This window comes from Rhinopithecus bieti, unplaced genomic scaffold (genome assembly GCF_001698545.2).
Source record: "Rhinopithecus bieti isolate Rb0 unplaced genomic scaffold, ASM169854v2 scaffold_37596, whole genome shotgun sequence".
In the NCBI taxonomy this organism is placed as follows: Eukaryota; Metazoa; Chordata; class Mammalia; order Primates; family Cercopithecidae; genus Rhinopithecus; species Rhinopithecus bieti.
Genome location: NW_016815532.1, coordinates 17211 through 35329, shown reverse-complemented (window position 1 = coordinate 35329; position 18119 = coordinate 17211). Strand labels below are relative to the sequence as shown.

The following is an 18119-nucleotide window of genomic DNA, read 5'->3' as shown; positions in this document are numbered from 1 at the left end:
ATTTTAGACATTTTTTTTTTCCCTGCTATCAAGTCTGATGCCACAGAGAAAGCATAAAGATAAAAGACATCAAAAACCCACTCTGACTGGATATTGAACCCAATTTCTTTTCCTACTACCAGCCATGAACATATTTTTTTGTCCTCTCATGAGTGATTCAGTAATATTCTACTTAGGTAGTAGAAATTAGGTGGAATCTTTCATGGTATTTCTACAAGACAATTAAGGTTTGAATCATAACCCTTGGCCGAGTTTGACTATTCTTAATCTTCTTTGTTTAAAAAATTCATGTCAGGTGATTAAACTATGCTGACTATTAAAGGCAATCTAAAATTAATTGTAATACTATAGGGCCACAGTCATCTGCATTCTTGGATAACTGGATATTTGACTGTGTTCTTCTAATCTGTTTTGTTTGCAAGAGATTCCAAAATGCCCACAAGACTTACGAGTTTCTAGATTCCTTATTATACCTTCAACCATGACAACATTGACTCATTGGCTTGCTCCACTTTGTTCCGTTCTAGCATCTGGTGAAGAAATCAGAAAGCAATAAGTAAAAGAAGAGCTTAAAGAGCTTAAGACATTTCCCTAACATGCCAGACTCTAGGTGTTACCTCAGCCTTCAAATCCAGAATCTGAGCTCTGACTATTACATGAAGGGGCAGGACAGACAGAGGAGATACTGTGACCTGGAACTACACACCAATCGCTTGGCAAGAGCCACAGTGATGTTATCCCCCATTAAAGATCCCTGGTGCATATCAACCTCCCTTCTTCTGATTGGAGGAAAAGGCAGAGCTTCACTTCTACGTATCCTTGTTTTTGCCTTTGGTTCCTAAAGTTTCATTGACAAATGTGCTGTTTAAAAACTTTCTCCTCCCACCCCAATAACTGAATGTTATTGAAAACATGCTCATTTTCTCTTCATTACGTTTACCAAAAATATACTCTTCAAAATCAGCACTTTGTATTAAAAAGACACGATTTTAAAATCACACTATGTTAGTGCGAACACTAAATCAGAATTCAGTGTTTTAGCCTAAGTTTTAACATTAACTCCTTATTTGATCTTGAGTAATTTTATTTAATTTCTCTGTCACGATTTTCTGGCTTCTAAGGTTTCTGTCAATCTGATACTAGGTTGTAAGTTTTGACTTATGAAGCTGAAAGTTCTGTAAGGGCTAGGACTGCTTCTTTTTATAATATAATATTTTATTTTATATAATATTTGTGTTTATATCATTCATCCTTTTAATTACCTCAACCTACACATAGGAAATGTGCTGTCTACATTTTGGAATGAGGTAAGGCAGGCTAGCTGCAGAGATCAATTGAGTGAATGGATTTGAGATCATTTTGAACATCATAAATTGATTTATACCTATTAGGTCTTATTCTGAAAAGCATCACTGTGACATTTCAGGAGAGCACATTACCTTGGAACTAGCCGATGGACCAGCACACCAAAATGTCTAAGGGGTATATTGTTATAAAAGAGAATTTATTTCTGCACACTGATGCACTTGTTAAAATGTGTTCACAAAGACAATCAAAATGGAAGATATGTGAAATGATTTTCTCTGGTTCAAAAGTTATGCCAACTTTCCATTCTCAAAGGTCAAATGAATCAAGATGCTGTGTGCCAGCACATTGTCATTAGTATGCACTCGAAGTCCAAGCACTATTAGTGGCATTTGGGTACAGATTGCTCACTGATCGCTTTTAACAAGCCACATGTTGGGAATGTGAGCCTCTCTATTTTGTTATGTTTCCTTTTATCTTTGGGAGAGTTGCATTTCATCCAGCATTTTAAGAACAATTCTTTTACATACTTGCCTCCAAAATTGGATTCCTATAATCCTATTTCTTTTTTTCTATTGAATTGCTATTTGTCTAGATTAAAAATTCACATAACTAAGATGTTTGCCAAGAAAGAGCTCAAATTTCTAATAATTAGGAAACGGAAACAGAATTATTAGTGCCAGAATTAAAAATGTAACCTGATTTTACAATAGGGTTTGTTCAACCTATGCATTTTAAAGGAATTTTACAATAGTGCTCCAATTTGTAGCCTAGTACATAACTACTCTAAGATTTTCCATCCAGAACAGATGCTGGGAAAGCATTCCTTTGACTTAGTTTACCACTGTCCAGTGCCTTGTTATAATTCCACACACAGTGAATGCTCGAGAAATATATGAAAAGCATGAGGATGCTCTCTGCATTTACTTCAAGCACATGCTGGGACATGCAACAAAAACATGTGCCTTTGAAAGCTACAGCCAGACTTATATTTTAGATACATTCTTACAGAATGAGTGATGTAGTGATCTCTAAATAGAAAGAGAAATGGGAATGTGATATGAAAGATCAGGATAAAAACAGTTTTTAAAAATTTGTTCCTGTACTCAAAGAGAAGGAAACAAAATAAACTGAGGATAGTGACTTAATACACATTTAATACCATCTTTACTTCTAGATGGAATAGATTGAATGTTCTATTCACATGTTATAACAAATTTAAAGGCAGTATAATTCTGTATTCAAAAAATAGACAGCAGGTCATATTAAAACTATACTGAATTTTCATACCAGAAAAGAATAAACATATATAGAAGCAGAAAAAAAAAATGTGTAAGCAGAAAAAAAAATGGACCCAGAGAGACCTGACAAGTGTTATAGGAATAAAAATCTAACTGATCTTTTGAATTTTAAAGACAAAGACTTTGAATATGAGTTCGTATTTATAAAACCACAAGCCAAGGTATAGATATCACTTTTTTGTTTTGGGAAGAGATATTTCAATATCCAAATTCTCCTGTGTCCCACATGAATTTGCTGATGAAAATGGAGAAAGGTGACTTTCCCCAGAGTCCCTCCAGTTCCCTAACATGCAACTTCTAGTGAGTATTTTCTTGGGTCAGTGGAAATGTCTAAATGAGCTCAGAAAAGTCTTCAGGCCAGAAGACTCACGGACTTGCTCCATACTGGGAGATGACTAGAATTTTGATGAGTCAGATTTCAAGGATTCATGGCTTATGATGCTTTTCTTATGGCTTTTCTACCCTAAACATTTCTTTCTATTTGATGTCATAAAAGATATCTGAAGTGTATTAAGCAATTTTGCTGCAATAACAAATAGCCCCCCAAATCTCAGTGATTTATAGCAACAAAGGCTTTTCTTTCTCACTTGTGGCTTTGTGGTTCAGCTAAAGGCCATGATCCATGGTAAAGGCAGGATTCGGGTCTATTCCATGTATACGACATCCTGAGATCCAGGACAAATGAGAAGTGGATACCTAGGACATACTCCTCTCATGCAGAGGACAAGAGCACAGAAGGCCAAACCAAATCACACAAGCACATTCAGAGCATCCACCCCGTGCCTCGCTGTCACACCCATTCACATTCCAGTGCAGGTTGCATGGCCAGGCCAACATCACTGAGGCAGGAAAACCTGCTCCTTCCGCATGAAGGAGGACTGAATATTTGCTGAAAAAAAATACAATCAAGCATAAAGTGGTTCTGAAGAGCATGCTGATATTCTTTATATCATCTTGCCGTTAATTAATAAAAAATGCCTTACTCTTTATTTCACACTGCTGCCCACTCTTCTGGGCCACAGCAACCACGGAGTGACCCTTGACATGGGTTTGCAGAAAGCCAAGGTTCAGAGAGAAGCTCAGTTCTTCTATTGTCTCACTTAATGCTTAAGGCATCCCAATGAGGCAAGCATTGTAACCCACGTTGCGCGGTGACTTCTGAAATTGCTCACCAGTTAGAGAATGCTATGTGAACACAGGGCAGAGTCAGATCCACACTCAGGCCTATCTGATTCCAGCACCTCTTCTGTGAATCCCTCCACTCTGCATCCCTGACTACATCATACTGTCTTTATGCTGTACTACAAGTCAGAGCTCATCACCTCTCGCATCTGTTATAATTAAGTAAAAGACCCTAACTTGTTCTCAGACCACAGATTCATGCATGTACTCAGAGACACAGAGAATCAATTTAAATATTTAGTGATAAACAGGGTGACTAAACCAACAAAAGATGCCAGAAAACTAAATCTGTCTCTACCAAAAATCCAAAATACAATCTTTACGACCTCTGTCTTTGTTTTCTGCACTCCAATTTGCTGCCTGAAATATAAGACTAGCAAAGAGTCTCAGGACCAAATTTAGCCAGGCTGCACTTTCTGAGATTGTGAAGTTGCAGGGAATCGAGGCTGCCATTCATAACCAGTAGTTACAGAATTCTTACTCTGCGGCTCAGGACAGACTCACATTCCATCGTTCCCTTGCCTCTGCTGTATTGGAAGAAGTGACAGCCAGGTCACAGAGAAAGTCCTTTTTATTCATTTTGTCCAGATCTAGAAAGTACTGAGTCTCCCTAAATCAGCGGTTTTATTAACAGTGGAATCCTTTCTTCACATGGTATTTTATAGCATGCATCGTTTCCAGAATCTTTATATGCACAACAGAAAACCCTTTACTCTGATGGGAGTTGCCCTGGTTAAGAAAGGGGCAGGACTGGCTCGCCCTTTCCATCATCTTTCTACCCTGCTGCTTTCTCTACAGGAGCCCAGGTAACCCATGATCTAGGTAAGAAGAAGGTCACATCTGAAACAGGCCTGAGTTTTTATTGCAAAAGCCACATGAACTGGACTTTACTTCCTCAGGGGGCCATCAACATCCAAGCATGCACCTGTGTGTCCTACACCTACTCATGTCATTCCCTTTACCTGTAATGATCTACTAGTCCTGGTGACTTCTACACAACCTTACAAGTTCAGACCAAGTGTTTTGAGCTCAGAAGAGGAAAATAATTTCTTCTCCACCTTTCTCGTGTACACCAATGTCAGGGCATTTCACAATAGGCTGTAGTTAATTTCATCCTGTTTATGTCCACTATTAAACTTTTTCTTGAGAGTTACACTGGTTTCTCATTCAGCAACATATCCTCAACAATTTGTATAGTATCTAGCACAGAGTAGCCTAAGTTTTATCTCATTTATCTGAGTTGAATGAAGCACATGTACTGAAATGCAAGTCTTACATTTGGAGCTATCCCATGTCCCTGTCAATTTATCTATGGGAAGACAGCAGGTAACCCCATTTTTCCATGAAGGAAATACCAATTAGTGTTCTGTTGAACTTTAATTTGCTAGTAAAAATTGATTAAGAATTCTCCTAATACTAAGGATTACAGAAATAATGGGAAAATGTTGTCAGCCAAACTTTGGAACCATGTGAAGTTACAATATGTCTTGGTCTACTCAGCATTTAATTAGTCATTCTGTCTGTCTTAACTTAAAAAATGGAGTAGGCATTTGCTTAATTCAACAGGCTTTACAAGGACTTCTTTTTAATTTGTCCATTTGCTTTTAAATGGTTTAGAGTCTTATTTTCAGGACAGGCTCCCTTTAATCAAGAGATGGTGCAGAGCAGCAGCAGGAAAACAGAATCATAAGGAGAGAGAAGTTACTTCAATTTCCTTGTAAATGAGTCATGTAAGGCTGACCTCATAGTGACAAATACAAACTTGCTTCAGAAAACACCGCCATGGGCAATGTCTCTGAGATGGTGGCTGGTCAAGGGAGCTGAGTCAGCAGGTCTACCAGACTCAGTAGAAAGTAAGGAAACACCCCCTCATTTCAGGGGTACACCCATTTACTGTGAATGAATGACCTGGAGAAGACAATCTGGAAACTCTTAGAATTCTGGAAGCTACTTCTAGCTTGGGGAGGATACACACAATATCCACAGGTTCCAGTGTTCTCCATCGGATACTGATGCAAATACTAGAACATTGTTGCTCTAAGGAGAAGCCATTGTGTCTAATGCAGTCATATGGTGCATGACAACATTTCAGTCAACAATGGAGCACATATAAGATTAGGATCCCATAACGTTATAATAAAGCTGAAAAATTCCTACCTTCTAGTGATGTCATAGCCATCCTCATATCATAATGTGAGGCATTATGCACGTGGTTGTGGTGGTGCTGGTGTAAACAAGCCTATTGCACTGCCAGTCCTATAAAAGTCTAGCACATACAATTGTGTACAGAACATAATACTTGATAATAAACTACTATGTTACTGGTTTATATGTTACTATATGATACTTTTTATTATCTTTTAATTTTCGAGTGTAATTCTACTTCTAAAAACAGAAGTTAACTGTAAAACAACCTCAGGTTGGTCCTTCAGGAGGTATTCCAGAAGAAGGAATTGTCACATAAGAGATGGCAGCTCCATGCATGTTATTGCCCCTGAAGACTTTCTAGTGGGACAAGATGTGGAGGTGAAAGAGGGCGACATTGATGACTGACCCTGTGCAGATCTAGGTTAATGTGTGTGTTTGTGGCTTAATTTTAACAAAGAAAAGTTTTTAAAAAATTAAATTTTGGTAGAAAAAAAGCTTATAGAATAAGCATAAAAGGAAACAAAATTTTCTGTACAACTGTGCAGTGTGTTTTGTTTCCTGCTACGTGTTATTACAAAAGAATCAGAATGGTTGAAAATGTTTAAACGTTTACAAAGTAAAAGTTACAGTAAGCTAAGGTTAATTTGTTATTGAAGAAAGAAAAATATTTTTAATAAATGTGGTATAGCCTAAGTCTACAGTAGTGCACAGTAGTATCCTGGGCCTTCACATACACTCACCACTCATTCGTTGACCACCCACGCAGTTTCCAGTCCTGCAAGCTCCATTCGTGGTAAGTGCCCTAGGTAAGTGGCAAGTGTACCAAATTGCATGGGTGGTCAATGAATGAGTGGTGAGTGAATGTGAAGGCCCAGGATACTACTGTGCACTACTGTAGACTTAGGCTATACCACATTTCTTAAAATATTTTCTTTTCCAAGTGTATATTCAATCCTCTGATTTTACCATGCCTTTTCTATGTTTAGATATGTTTAAAGACACAAATATCATTGGGTGGCAATTGCCTACAGCATTCTGCACAGTACATGCTGTGTAGGTTTGTAGCCAAGGAGCAATAGGCTACAGCAGACAGCCTAGGTGTGTACACGCTATACCATCTAGGTGTGTGTCAGTGCATTCTGTGATGTTTCTGCAGTGATGAAATTGTCTAATGAAGTATTTCTCAGAATATATCCTCACTGCTGAGCAACTTATGACCATTGTTAGAATATCTGTTCTTCTTGGCTGGGCGCGGTGGCTCATGCCTGTAATCCTAGCACTTTGGGAGGCCGAGGCGGGCAGATCACGAGGTCAGGAGATTGAGATCATCCTGGCTAACACGGTGAAACCCCGTCTCTACTAAAAATACAAAAAATTAGCCGGGTGTGGTGACAGGCACCTGTAGTCCCAGCTACTCCGGCGGCTGAGGCAGGAGAATAGGGCAAACCCGGGAGGCGGAGCTTGCAGTGAGCCGAGATCACGCCACTGCACTCCAGCCTGGGCGACAAAGCCAGAATCCATCTCAGAAAAAAAAAAAAAGAAAAAAAAAATCTGTTCTTCTTAATCAAACTGGGTTTTAAACTTCTGAATAAAAAATTCCGTCCTATGGTGTATAAAGTCCAACTCTGCAGAAGATTGGCTCCTGCACAGATACTTTTTACAACCATGAATTACATAAATGCTTACATCTGACCTCCAAGATAAAACAGGGCATTTTAGTCCGAAGGACTAAAGGAAGAGTGAGCCCACTAGGGTGGCGTCTCAGTGTCTCAACAACCTGATGCCCCCAGACCAAGTACACCCATACCCTTTGGAACTGCTGCAAATGCAATAACAGCAGTCACAGGAGCTAACTGAGCAGTTACAGAACTAGGTCATCATGGAATATCTGCAGTAATCTCCTTTGGCATAAGAAGTAATCTGGTGGATGCGGTGGGGGACCATGAACATAATCCCCTCACCCTCTATGATGTCATGTCATTCCCCATTCTAAACCCCCAGTATCCCCTAGGATAAAATCTAAATTCCTGATCGCAACTCTGAATCCTTACAGGCATCCTCAGTCTCACCTGCTCTCCCTTCCTCCTTGCGTCACCTCTCCAGTCCTCCCACACACCCTTGCTTGGCTGCCCCACTCACCTTCTGCTCCCAGCAGAAAGGACATGTCTTCAGAGTCACCTTCATCTCCGCAGCCCTCACCTAACTCAGGACCCCTCTTTGATTCTCTCATGCACCCTCTATTCTCCTTGATTGCTTCTCATATGTGATTCTTTGTTCATGGCTGTCTCCCACCAGCACCGGGAACTTCTTGAAAACAAGGCCAAAACCTGTTGTGTCTTTTACCACTGCATTTCCATGTCTGCTAGACATGGAAAACAGCAAAAACGTATGCTCTTTTTAAATTTAATTTAATACATTTTGTTTAATATAATAGCCTTTGTTAATTTAATAAATCAATGAATAAGTTATATACCATGAACAGAAAAAAGAATGTAGTCAAATCTAAAATCTGGACAACGTGTGTGATCTGTGCAGTCATCAGCACTATTGCGAAAAATCCTTTTAAAAAGTATGAGTTACCTGTCACTTAACTACTGACTTAAAAGGATGCATACGTGTTTCCCATCCATCAGGTCTGGATTGCGCCAAGTGCTCACATTTGTGTCCTTGGCCTCAGTGACAGCACAAAAGCATTCGAACAGTATACAGTGTTTGTTAACCCTAAGTGCCCCCACTCATTGAATAGCCACTATTTGCCAAGTAAGAGTACACGTGCTCATGGTTCACAGAGAAGGAAACTGAGACCCAGAGCGTGAAATGACTTTCTCAAGACAGTAATGCTAACACATTGTAACGCCAGAAACTTGGGACACCATGTCCATGCTGTCTCATTCATTCTTCACTCGTTTATTGATTCAGCAAATATGAATCACTGGCTGCAAGCAAGACACTCCGCTAGACATCGGAGATCCCACTGTGAACAAGCGTCACAACAACCCTGCTTCCATGGAGCTTGGGTCGCAGCAGATGAAGAACAAAAGTAAACAACTGAGTATAGGTAAGTCCATCTGTCCATAAGGGCTGCAGGAAATAAGTCCTCCGTGATATGATGGTGAAGGGCAGGTGGGGAGATGGCACCTCCGGCCGGGGACCAGGGAAAGGTTCTTGGGGCCACGGTGTCTAGCCTGAGATGTGAGTGACAAGAGTGAGTTAGCAAGGGCTCTGGGTCTGTGGAAAGCCTCCAGGGTGAGGAGCAGCAAGTGCAGACACCACTACAGCCCAGAAAGGTGAGTGCGAGGGGCTCAGCCCATCAGGGAGAGGGCGTGAGGTGCAGGGGGAGTGGAGCTGGAGACCCTGGGCCCAGCTCCCAGTGCAAGGTAAGGTGCAGCAGCGTTGGGTGTGAGTGCTTAGGAAGCTAAGTCAGAGAAGAACACAGCGCCACGCAAGCTCACACAGCGCACTCACTCAGGACTGCAGGGAGGAGCAGGTGAAATGCAAAGTTACAGTAGGGCCCAGAAGAGAGATGGTGTGGCTTGACTTAGGACGATGGCAGAAGGCAAGAGGCAGAACAAGAAGCAGAGGCAGAGGCAGAGAGGATTGCAGGGAAATGTGTCCAGAAGAACTCATGCCATTCACCTTCAGGGAGCCACAGGCTGGGGGCAGGAGGGTTGGGAAGCAGCAATCAGGCTGTCATTGACCTCATGAAGATGGACAGCCTGTTGCAGGTGGCACTGATTATGAGTCTCTGATTGTGGGCCCTTCTTATAAAAAGAGAAAGCCAAAATAGGAATACAAGGTTTGTATTTTGCCAAGACATTTTTATAACAAGTATGTGGGAAGACCTTGATCTTGGAATTAATGAAGCTTCTTAACTGTACAAAATTAGTTTTATTAAATCTTAATAAATGTTCATTTTGGTGTTTTGTGTGTGTGTGTGTGTGTGTGTATTTGAGACAGAGTCTGGCTCTGTCACCCAGGCTGCAGTGCAGCAGCTCAATCTCAGTTCACTGCAACCTCTGCCTCCCAGGTTCAAGCAATTCTGTCTTAGCCTCCTGAGTAGCTGGGACTACAGGCATGTGCCACCACGTCCAGTTAATTTTTGTATTTTCAGTAGAGATGGGGTTTCACCATGTTGGCCAGGCTGGTCTCGAGCTCCTGACCTCAAGTGATCCACCCACCTTGGCCTCTCAAAGTGCTGGGATTACAGACATGAGTCACTGTGCCTGGCTGCTCATTTTTGTTATTTCTCGGTTGACCAGTGAATGAAACCTTCTACACGTAACTGGACGTTCCTCAAAGCGGCACTTCTTTCTGTGGACGCTGGTAACTGATGCATCCCTCCCTCTCCTAGCTAAGTTCTGTCCCAGAGTTCCCAGAGGCACACCCAAAGAGAGCAGCCTCGTCCACTGGGATGTCTCACAGGTGCCTTTAAATCATGTCCAAACCCAAATATCTCCTACGAAATTTTCTCCTCCAGTGTTGCATGTCTTAGTCAATGGCCTTCCCTTCCATCCAGGTCACTTCATTCAGAAACAACTTCAGTGAGGCCTGGGGGGGGGGTGGGGGTTGGAGGGACTTACTTCCTCACCACCACTGTCCCCAGCTAATCCAGGGACAAATCCTGTGGATTTTGTTCCCACCAGCTAAGCACACCTACCCTACCCCCCACTGCCACCATCCCGGCTCAGGCCACTGCCATCTCTCACTGGATGATAGCAACACCATCTTAACTGGCATCAGTGCCTACAATGTTGCCATGGTGAAATCCACTTTTGATAGCACTCTTCTTTTTTTTAAATATTAGCTACTGCTATTACATATTTTTTAAATGATACTGGGGATTAATGTGCCATGGATGAGCTTATCCACTCCTGCCCTGCAAGCTTCACAAGGGACACCTGGGCTTTAGAAAAATAACTAAATGGATGCAGGATTGACAATAGGCAATGTGGAAATATTAATATTTGAAGAGGCTCTCTAAGGAATATTGCTATCATTATTATTCCCTTCAAAGGCAGAGAGATTGTAAATTCAGTTGAACAACAATCCAATGCTTATTCATTATGCAGTCACTGTTTTAATGGTTACAAAGAAAAATAAGACACATTTCCTAACTTCCGTAAGTCCAGAATTTAGAGGAAACACACACATACTCACATATAATAGAAGACATGCTGTGATTAATGCCAAAATATAAATTAATGCCTCAAGCGTCAAGCAGGAGGTGTGATTTAAATTAGATGTAGAAGAATAAACAGGAATCACCATCTTGTACAAGACATCAGAAAACTAAACTTTGTTTTTTTTTTTTTTTTGAGATGGAGTCTCGCTCTGTCTCCCGGGCTGGAGTGCAGTGGCCGGATCTCAGCTCACTGCAAGCTCCGCCTCCCGGGTTCACGCCATTCTCCTGCCTCAGCCTCCCGAGTAGCTGGGACTACAGGCGCCCGCCACCTCGCCCGGCTAGTTTTTTTTTTTGTATTTTTTTAGTAGAGACGGGGTTTCACCGTGTTAGCCAGGATGGTCTCGATCTCCTGACCTCGTGATCCACCCGTCTCGGCCTCCCAACGTGCTGGGATTACAGGCTTGAGCCACCGCGCCCGGCCTGTTTTGTTTTTTTTTGAGATAGAGTCTCACTCTGCTGCCCATGCTAAAGTGCGGTGGTGTGATCTCACCTCACCGCAACCTCCACCTCCCGGGTTCAAGAGATTCTTGCGTCTCAGCCTCCCAAGTAGCTGAGATTACAGGCACACCCCACCATGCTGGGCTAATTTTTGTATTTTTAGTAGAGACGGGGTTTCACCCCGTCTCACGTGCTGGGATTACAGGCATGAGCCACCATGCTGGGCCTAAACTTTGTTTTTTGAAGCATTAGCAAAGGTTCCTCCTCCTGGACTGTTCAGAAAGGGACCCCTTGGCTATCTGCACAAGCTTAAGAATCTAGAAATGAGTAGACCTGGGAAATCTGTTCTTAATGCCCAGGAGACCATTCGGGTGAGCAGAGCAACCCTGGGAAACCCAAATTTGCTCATGCAGACAGTGAGGTCTCCACCCAGCTATCAAGGCGGCTGGCACGGGGATCTGCTACTACCAGAGAGGTCATGTCACTCTGTAAGAAGAAGGCACGAGGGCAAACTCATCCCAAAGAGCAGCAGACGACCCAGACAACTGCACAAGCAGACCAGTGCAGTGCCCCATCACTCCTGCCTCAACCCAAAGGAGCCGCTACAGCAGCACACCCCGGTCTCCCAGGACCAGCCTCCCTCCGATCCAGGCGAACAGCCTCTATATAGTGCAGGGCGATTTTCTCTGCATGGGGACCCCAGGCCACCTTTGTCCTGCAGCCAATTCTCTTACAGATCCCTCTGCCAGATGGACACAGCTCTCCCGTACTTGCTGAGAAACGACCACCTTGGTGTGAATGGAAGGAGGCTGGTTTGCACAAAGAAATCGGCTTTAGGATCAAGAAACTCTTGTCACCCACACACCTGTTCTTCCCCACTGATATCACACTCTCTATGCATTAATGGCCTGTCAGATCTTATTACAGATAAGGGCTATTTATTCTCAGAAAGATGCTTGAGATAGCCCAGAAAACAGACAAAGGGGAAAAATGCCTTATCGGTTGTGACAGACCTAGTAAACTTCGTAGATTTCCTGCCGGATTATTTCCAGGCAGCCCCTTCTGTAAGGGTGGCCACCACCGTTGACTCTCTTCCAGCTCCTCAGTGAAATGGGGAGATGCTCTGCTCCCACCTCTAGATGTTGGTCTGATTTAAGACACTACAGCATCGCATATCTGAGCAGACTGGAGCCACTGGCAGACACAGAAGCTCCTGGCCCCAGGGAGAAGCTGGCATCCCGGCCCCTCACTGGCCAGCTCACCTCTCCCCACCCTGAGGGATGGCCCTAGGCCACTGCTGACTCAGAACTCAGTTTGTGTACCCAAAGCATCTCTGTGACATCCCGCTCTTTTCTCCTGCAGGAAGCATTGTCACCTGATGCCTCAACACAAACTGCCCTGGACGGTGCCAGCTGGAGAAAGTGCATGCAGGCAGCAGTGGGCTTTGCCAGTGGTCAAGAGTCTCCTCCTCATTGTCCTGTAAGTTGAGACACCACCACTGTGGCTCTCATGGTTCAAATGGAAAGCACATATACACACGCTCACAAACACACACCAGTAGGTGGGAAACTCATCACCTTCTAGCTGCCCTTGGATTGGATGACTTCCTGTTGAGCAAGACAGCCCTGATGTGCCCCTCAATTTGATTTCACTTTAGGCAGGTTTCTTCCCAACTTGAGGCCCTGACCTCCCTCTTCTTGGCGCCTTCCTTCAATTCCTCATTGTTAAAGACTCTTCATTGCCTTGCCCCTTAACGATGTAAATCTTTTTCAAGGCCTCCTGCCAGTTTTACAACCCAGGATGGTCTTTCTGGATGATCTGGAAGGCATGGCTTTAAAACGTAATCAGCAGGGAACAGAACTCTCTCTCCTCACTTCTGTGGGAGGGTAGGAACTAACTTTAGTGGGCACCTTACTCTAAGTTGTAAAACTACTTCTTGTCTGAAAGATAATGAGAAAATTTGATTTTCCTTTAGGTAAGGCCAAGGAGCAAACACAATTGGCCTAAGATGCCCCTTGCCAGTTCTGCACCTCTCCAGCCACTTGTTTCAGTGGAGCTGAGTTCAATTTGAACTTAAACCTTTCTGTTCTCTTGCAGTAGACTTGACTAAAGTCTTCCTGACATGCTTAACTATGACCAGAGCCATTTTGGCTTAGACACTATGCAAGATTTTGGAACTTGAGATATGCTCTGTAATGTCTGCGAAGAACAGAAAGGAGCACTTATGTTACAGAATGAATTGTGTTTGGTTTACATGAAACCAGCAAAAAAGAGAAACTCTTTAAAAGAGCATTTGATATTTCTAATAAATGAAGCCTATTGAAAAATGTGTACATACTTTTAAAATGGCTCCAAAGTTGTGAAATGAACACACAGAATTGTGAACTGGTTCCTTGGTCTAACTTGGATTCTACAGGACATAGTTTGCCAGATCCTGTAAGGGGGGATGTTAGGACACTTTGGGGTCTTGGTCTAAATTGATATGATTTTGGGAGTACTCACTGTAGCTCTTCCAACATGCCTGTAAAGCAGTTATGAGAGTGCATAAAAAGATGAAAACTAAATGCACATTCACAAAACAAATAAGTGCAAAACAAAAGCCAGCTCTTAACCTGAGTTAATCTGCTATCTTAATTAGAGAAATTTCCATTAACTCCAATGAAAATGAAAATGGATGAAAGAAAGAGTAAAATAAGTGAGCAGTGCTGGCTTTCCCATATGAAAGACAGACAGACACTATGTCCACCCTCCAGAGCTGCCTTTGGCTCACAAGCAGTATCCACACACCAGCCCGAGGCAGGGCAGCTACCCTTCCTGAGGGGCCCTACGCCATAGGCATCGAAGGCTTTGCAGCCCACTCACTCCCTTGTGTGTCACTGCCCTTGTGTGTCTATCCATATTTAGAAGCCACTTTTCCCTGTGGGCCAGTGCTGGAGCGAGAGGCACTCTGTTCTTAAGGTGTGTTTCTGTGGGCAGGAACAGAGAGGAGAGGGGCTCTGTGGATGATTCAAGAAGCTATTAGTTGTGAAGAGAGATTTCTGAGGGGCAATTCAATTCATCTCCTGGCTGGTTCTCTGAGCCAGTGGGGCCCTCACCAGAGGACTCATGGAACAGGCCTGAGAGCATGGTGGGCCTGGGCACTGTGCACCTCCTGACCCTGAAAGGCCCCCCAAGCTTAGCCCAGAGAAAGAATGGGTCAAAGCATGCACAGATCTCCAAGGCATGAAATCCAGTACATCAAGAGAAGAAGGAGGTGCAGATGCCGACATACGCTCACACACATTTTCATACATGTGCTGTATGTTATTTGGGAAAGAACTGTAAGGAGTTGCTGATAATCAGGATGGGAAGAAGGAGGTAAGGGAATTGATGTCCGTGATCCAGGAGGTGCCTCCTGGTTTCTTAGTTTCCCCTTCTCTCCCTTCTCTCTCCTACTCCCCCTTCCTCTCTCTCTTTATTTACCTCTCTCTCTCCTTCCTTCTCTTCAAAGATAAAGGTGTTCTTATCCCCCTACCCCGACAGATCTCTTCCTCTTCCCATCCTGTTCCTCTCCTGGCTTTCACTATGCATTCATGCTTCCTTGGCTGATAGTAATTCCATGTTAATTTCCACTCAAATTACCACTACAGAGTAATTCTCTTGTCTCCATCTCTTTCCAGCAACTTTCTCAGGAAGGTATTTTAATTAGTCATTGACCAGCCAATGGAATGAAGAATCTTAGAGTCAGTTCCCAGTCCTGGTCAAATGAACCATGGCCTGGCTGGGTCTCAGGACTAAGTCATAGACACAGATGCCTTTACAGAAGCTGGGGATGATGCATTTCTCTAAAATCGATTAAATTGATCAAGAACATGCAGACAAAGTTGTGTGCTGAGGGCCAGAATTATTCATTATTCCACAATTTTCACGGGTCCAGTACCATGCAACAGGGTTGGAATGAGACCTTGCTTTGTCATAAAGAGCCACAGCCCTCAGATCAGGAGTCCCCAACCTCTGGGCCACAGACTGGTATTGGTCAATGGCCTGTTAGGAACTGGGATGCACAGCAGGAGGTGAAAGGCAGGCAAGGGAGCATTACCTCTTGAGTTTCCCCTCCTGTTAGATCAGCTGGGGCATTCAACTCTCATAGGAGCACGAACTGTGTTGTGAACTGAGCATGCAAGGGAACTAGGCTGCGAGCTCCTTATAAGACTCTAACTAATGCCTGATGATCTAAGGTGGAACAGTTTCATCCCCAAACCATCCCCCCCATCCACCACAAAACCGGTCCCTGATGCCAGATGTTTGAGGGCTGATGCCTTAGAAGATGAGGCTGGAGAGAACCTCTGAGCCTCAGGCCTCTGCCTCTGCCCAGTTGACATTCATGAGACAAGACAAGAGGAGGAGATCCTCAAGGGGCACAGGATGAGAACACACCACCCACAAACTATTCTTGCAGTACACTTGGAAATAGACTATAACGAGAGCCAGGGAACAGAAAATTAGGACGAGAGTCAGGAAAATGTCTCTGAAAACATGACATGTATGCTGACACCTGAGGATGGGAATATGCTACTGATGTCAGAAACGTAAGAGAAACGCATGGAGAGACAAGAGTTGGAAGACGCTTGGCGTCTCTGAGGAAATGAAATATGGCATCTACAGCAAGGGACGAAGCAAGAGACGCAGTGACTTGAGGGCCGCAGTAAGGGGTTTAGGGAAACTGGGCTGCCACATGAAGGTGGGGCCTTAGGGTGCTGGAGGTTAGAAAAGGAGGCACTTGAAGGATTGTTTTGCCATCCAGATGAAAATCTATGTGACCTAGACCAAGGGGGTGGCAGTGCGAATGGACAGAGATGAGGAGTTCTAATAAATACAAAAAATAAATGGTTTGATTTAGAATTAAAAGCACTTGCTAATTGCTTGAACGTGGAGGGTGAGGTAATAAGAGGAATCAGACACCATACTTTATTTTATACTAAGACACAAACTTTTCCCAACTTTGACACCTCTGAAGTGGGGATGCAGCTGAAATCGCTGTCGGGAGGACTGGAGGCAGTCAGCAATGGGCTGCTGTTGCCCGTGTGTGCAAAGCACAACCTGCAGAATGGTTTCACCCACCAGGAAGAGACATCCTGAGACAATGGTGGGGTATCCGTTCATCTGCCTCATCACTGTTCTTGATGGTGGTATTATCCGTACAAATAATGATCTGGAGTCTAAGAGATTCAGAAGCATAGAACTCAGTGTGAAAAATATTTAGGAAAACTTTAGATTTATTCTACTTGTGTTTTATTCATATGTATACACACATGAAACAAAACTAATATATGATTTTAAAAAGCTGTCTCTTAAGAGATCCAAATAGATTTTAATAACTATAAAATGGAATTCTAACTGGGAAGATTTATTTTAGTCACAGTTTGTTAGGTAGCATTTTTCTTCCTTCTCACTAGTACATAAATAATGATATATTTTAACAGTGATGGTATCTTAGATTCAGCGAAATAAGGTAAGTCTTAAGTCGCATGGATATATAATCAAGTCATTTACCAAAGTGTAAGAGAAACAAAAAGACACACACCCAAACACACACACACACACACACACACACACACACACACATGCACAGAGATTGATTTTAGAGCACTGAAAGAGATTCAAGGTATCCCTATTCATTTTATGAAGCTACCATTACTCTAACACTAAAACCTAAAATTGACAGAAAGGAAAATGAGTCTATAGTTCTCTTTTTTATTTATGTGATATATGCAAAGACTCTAATTAAAATACTTGCAAACCTAGGTCAATATAATATTTAAAATTATTACCCCATGACTATGAAAATACATAAATACAATGAATCATATTCAAAGATTAAGACACTTAGGAAAATATGATAAAATTAAAAATCTACTCCTGAAAAAAACCTCTTGGGAAACCAGAAATTGTAAGATGCTTCCTTAGACTGGCTATAATGAAAAAGCACTATTATTTAAAATACCTCTTGATGTTCCAGCCCATGTAACAACACCTGAAATAACAGGAACTAGAATGATCAGAACAAGGGGGATAAGTGGCCACTCTACACACAGGCACAGATTCTACATCTTAACAAGGAAGAGGGGAGGGGGACAAGGAAAGGAAAAAAAAAAGTCTATTGAGGCTGATACTGTGTAAAATATGCTAATTTAACCATTTTATATATACTTACGTCATTCAATCCTCCCAACAGTTCTACAAAATGTATTAAAATACACTCAGAATATACAAAAAAGTTCAGTTATGCAACTTAAACCAGGAAAATAGGTTAAAATCCTTTCTTATATATTGGCAATAAACAATTCAAAATATAATTGTTAAAATAATTAATTTACAATAACAACTTAAAATAAAATACCTTTGAATGATCCTAACAAAAAATAAATTAGTCATTAGGAAAATTTTTTAATATAGAACTCTACTGAGAGATTAAAATAATATTTGAATAAAAATAGAAACATACTGTTATACCTAATGAAAGCGCAACATATTGGAAGGATAAGAATTACTTCNAGGCTGATACTGTGTAAAATATGCTAATT

General features: G+C 42.3%; 1 long non-coding RNA gene across 1 annotated transcript; it reads left to right on the top strand.

The window, feature by feature from the left end:
• The first annotated feature begins 8026 nt into the window (after positions 1-8026).
• Positions 8027-13007, top strand: LOC108516074 (uncharacterized). The gene is made up of 3 exons (XR_001881712.1): positions 8027-8322; positions 8856-8994; positions 12919-13007. It is a non-coding gene; the product is annotated as an uncharacterized LOC108516074 (long non-coding RNA).
• The last annotated feature ends 5112 nt before the right edge of the window (positions 13008-18119 follow it).